At 41.2% G+C, this 4776-nt stretch overlaps 1 non-coding gene across 1 annotated transcript; it reads left to right on the top strand.

Annotated features, from left to right (window-relative positions):
• The first annotated feature begins 922 nt into the window (after positions 1 to 922).
• On the top strand, positions 923 to 1007 carry TRNAF-GAA (transfer RNA phenylalanine (anticodon GAA)). Its single transcript has one exon. It is a non-coding gene; the product is annotated as a tRNA-Phe (tRNA).
• The last annotated feature ends 3769 nt before the right edge of the window (positions 1008 to 4776 follow it).

The following is a 4776-nucleotide window of genomic DNA, read 5'->3' on the forward strand; positions in this document are numbered from 1 at the left end:
TTTATTCAGAGAAAGACTGACTTTCCTTCTAGACTTATTATCAAAAGCAGATTCAGCCAGAAGGGAACGGTGTTGGTCATAGTGAGAAATACGTAAGTGAATATATGGATAGAAACCACAATAGCAGGAGTTAATGAAAACTGCTCTTCTTTGCTCAGAGCCTGGAGCTGGTATGACATAAAAGACATGAAGATTACTTTCTTCAAGTCCTGATGCAAATCTGGTCAGAGCAAGGAAGTGAATACATCTGCCAGGACCAACTTCTACAGCTACCTGCCAGTACTCAACTGTTCTTGTTAACTTCTTCATTACTACTTGTCTTTAATACTCAGGTAATGAGAGAAAAGTGCAGCACTTCATATGGAGTGCTAGAAGTTTGTGTGATTCTGTAAATTCACTCTTAATTTGGTACTGAAATTTGCTATGTACAGTCCTCTCCATAATGGGAATATGGGATGTTTCTTCATTCCAAAATGCATCTACCTAAACTTTGACTTCAGGTTAGCGCATCTGGATTTCTCCTCACCTCCACCTGAGTTCAGGGAGGTAGTGTTAGAAGGGGGAGGAAAGCTCTAAGCAAACATTATTGGAGTAAGTGACAAGATTCCAAGAGATGGGAAGGAAAGTGAGGACAGGTGAGAAGAATCTGTCAGAGTTCTGACCCCCCGCTTTCACAGCTGAAGCACGTCTTGGTTTCTTTGTGCTGTCATGAAATGGCAAGAAGTGCTGGAGCTGTTGCTTGCCATTATTTCATATTCATCTTCTAGAGGGCACCAGAGGAGATCAGATGCCAAAGAGATGAGAAGGATGACCAGAAAATCAGAAAAGTTGATTTTTACACTTTACTTAACAAACAATATACTGAACTGTAAAGCTCTGAAACTTATTTGTGATTGGGTCATGTGATTATTTGCATCAGAGTGCTGAAGTAGCTCAGCTGGGAGCTCAGCTGGGAGAGCGTTAGACTGAAGATCTAAAGGTCCCTGGTTCAATCCCGGGCTTCAGCAGCAGTTTTTCCATAGTTTTGCGGGTTTCAGGTGTGGTTTGTACAACACAGACATGGAATGGAGATGTGGGATAAACTGGAGCCCAGGAATCGCCCCTCTCCATCAGGGTATGCTGGGTGGGTACCGGTGCTGTTAAGGAGACAAACTTGTCTTTAGGCTGAAAAAAAAAAAAAACACCTATGCATTCATCTCTCCTCAAGCCTTCCCAGCTGCACCATTGCTAATAAAATCTGAGCAATGATATTTTGTCATGTCACAGAAGGTGGGAAGTAAGATGTGTCTAGAGGTGACTGGTAAAGGCCTGCGTAAGAAAAAGGATCTCCTGGTACAAACTGTGTTCACTAAAGTGGAATCAGCATTGGTCTGGAGGAGACTGCAAGGATGCTAACTCACTCGCTGTTCCAACTGCTGTCTGCCAACTTGCCCAAAAATGGAAGAATTATCTTTATCCACCAGGACCGCCAAGTATCAGAGTCCCCAGGGAAGTGGTTTTAAGTTGAGGGAGGGAAGATTTAGATTGGATGTCAGGGGGAAGTTCTTTACTATGAGAGTGGTGAGGTGCTGGAACAGGCTGCCCAGAGAGGTTGTGGATGCCCCATCCCTGGAGGTGTTCAAGGCCAGGTTGGATGGGGCCCTGGGCAGCCTGGTCTAGTATTAAATGTGGAGTTTGGTGGCCCTGCCTGTGGCAGGAGGGTTGGAGATTCATGATCCTTGAGGTCCCCTCCAACCTGGGCTATTCTGTGATTTCCGAGTTATCTTTACTTCTGGACTTCCAAAAAACTAAAAACCCAGCAAAACTCTACTGGCACTTCCCATGAGAATGCTTTACCTGCTAACTGATGAAAAAGCCTGGGGAGTTACTCAAATACGTCCTCCTCCAAGTTTACTGTTTACTGTTTGCAAACATGGACACCCAGAAATTGGTGTATGAACAGCAGAAAATAACACACTGGGAAGAAATTATTTGCCTAGCAATCAGAAATGATTACTCCAATTATAACTCCTAGGCTTTATGGATATCCACATGAACTGCAAAAAAAATCAAACTGGATATTGGCCCTGAGGGGTTACTGATGTCAGAACTGTAATAATTACTACTAATTGTTATTGAATGAGAATAATAGGACATTCCCCGTAGCTAGGAAATGGTCACATGAAAATAAATCAAAGAAAAGTAGAAATAATTCATTAAAGGTGCTGCCTTTGTTGATGAGACGGGGAGAATAGTAGGATTTACAAAAATGCTGTGGTAAGAACATGGACGTGGATAATTCCAGTAGTTAAGGTGATTCACTCTGCTCCCAGGCAAATTTGGTGGGACAGATGTACACATCCCCTTCCCAGTGATAATCACAGATTCAAGAAGAAGACTATAAAAAATCACATGCATAAATTGTTTCTTCCACCGTGCATTTCTCCTAGCAGCTGTCAACCTGAGAGGTAATGCTTGCCGTATTGAATACCCTACAAATTACAACACAGATTGTATACAGACACCAAGAAATGAAAAAGTGGTAACAGATTATTTTAAGACCCCCAAACATGGGATTTAAATATTCTTGTGAAGGGTTTAACATGTTTTGTTTGTTCCCAGAAATGTACTTCTGAAGCTTTGTGCTTATTTTGTCTTAAGGCAGCTTAAATTGAGGTGGGCTGAAGTATGAGGATGGTCATGGGTGTGACACTGACCGGTTCTGGTCTCAGAACTGGGCAGGAGAATTAACATTGTGTAATCAATATTAATGGGCACAAATGAACCCTGAAATGTGGTTTTGGTCCTATTAACAGTGACATATAGAGAAAAACGGTTGATTTCATATTGAAACTTTTTACAGAAAACTATTGGACTGTCCTATTGAACAGTCTTCCATAGGAGCCAAACTTGAACTCCCGCTTTTGCAGACTTCAGTGATCTTTAAACATTGTGGAACAACAGCTCTGGAATGAAGAGGAGGGGAATAAAGTGATTTTACTAAACCCATTAATCAATTGACTGCAGCTCAAATTAATTTTTATGTATATTTCTTCTCACTTGTCAAAACACAAAGCAGATGTTTTAGCAAAAAGCCGTCTATTCAAATTATTATCAAATTATGAAGGGAAAGCTTGGGGAAAGTCTTTCAGTGGGCAGTTTTTCAGGTGAACATTTATTACTGAGAATTATGCATTGACTGTCTCTGCTTTAAAACCAAGCCTTGGCAAATTTAAATTATATATTGAAAAAAGACCAATGCAAATCCTTGAGCATGTTATCTATATTGTTTCTGACTTGTCATTCTTTATCAGGCAATTAAGTGCAACACGACATTTTCTTGACAAAGTAGCTCCATACAGCTGTGTATTTCCCTAGACAAAATACAAAGCAAATTAGATTGCATGCATCCATAAATCTCAGTGGTTGCAGCTGTAGCAGGGGGGGAAAGATGGAGAGGAGGGAGTGATGACACGTGGAGATCTATAGAAAAGATCACTATCATCTCCAGCTTAGTTTTGCTGTGTTTTCTTTATTATCACTTTCAATTTAAAAATGATAAGCATCATGTTGCCCGTGATAGTTTTTTCTGTTTATGGATTTCAGTACATGGGTGCCTGTGGAAGGTATCTCACAGCTTTAGATAGCAAGCCACTGTACCTTGATGTGAAACTGATGGGCAAATTGAGACCTCCAGTAATGAAGTAACTTGGATAAAATTAAAATTTTTGGGGAAAAAAGCCAAACAAACAAAAGTACACCTTAAGTACATTGTGCTACATCATTAAATCTTAGCTCTTCTCCAGGCAGAACTGAGGCTTATGCATCCAAGTCCAGTTCATTAATTCAAAGCTTATCCAACTCAGCTGTGTGTGATAAATGTGCACTGGTATTTTGCCAATCAACAGACCCATGATGACCCTGGCAAATGCTAGATTGGATTTTGCCCAGTGCAGATGCAATCACTGTGACCTGTGTTGCAAATCTCAAAGATAGGAGGAATCAAGGAGATTCCAGTCCTCCCCTGGGTCTCTTTTCCTGAAGCAAAGCAGATAAGCCATTTCTCTACACTAACTGGCAAACCATCTCAGTGCTGTGTTTACATAAATCACAATAAGCCTAATTCAGGCTTATTCAATCATGTGCAAACAGAAATCATCACCAGATGCTCCTACAGACAAGGACACTGAAGAAACCATCAGCTAATTCAGTCACCAGCTCCCATGATTCCAGATTTTATGTTGGTAAACTTGGGGTAATGGAGCCCAGGAGATGTGAGTAACAAGATTTAGAGATTTGAAGCCCTTCTGTGCATTACAATAGCATGTCAGAGAGCACCTGGAGTGGTGATGTTTTGTGATGAATTACAAGTGCTTTTCACTTACGCTGCTGATATCTGAATTTTATTGCATGCATGATCTATAGTATTTTTCTTAAACATACTGTTTCTTGAGGGAGGGAGGGAGGTGCTTCTTATTTTTTCCAGAAGGATGTAATTCTGTCAATCTCTGGTTGGATATTTGGAAAAGTTTCTTCTCAGAAGAGTGAAACAGGCTGCTCAGGTCAGCAATAGAGTCACCATCCCTGGAGGAGTTTAGGAAACACAGAGATGCAGAACTGAGGGACATGGTTGAGTGGGCACAGTGGGAATGGGTTGGGGTTGGACTTGTGATCTTATGGTCTTAAACTGAGACAGGAGAGGTTTAGATTAGATATTAGGAGGAAGTTTTTCACACAGAGGGTGGTGATGCATTGGAACAGGTTGCCCAAGGAGGTTGTGGATGCCCCATCCCTGGA

Source organism: Tympanuchus pallidicinctus, unplaced genomic scaffold (assembly GCF_026119805.1).
Source record: "Tympanuchus pallidicinctus isolate F22 unplaced genomic scaffold, pur_lepc_1.0 scaffold5, whole genome shotgun sequence".
Lineage (NCBI taxonomy): Eukaryota > Metazoa > Chordata > Aves > Galliformes > Phasianidae > Tympanuchus > Tympanuchus pallidicinctus.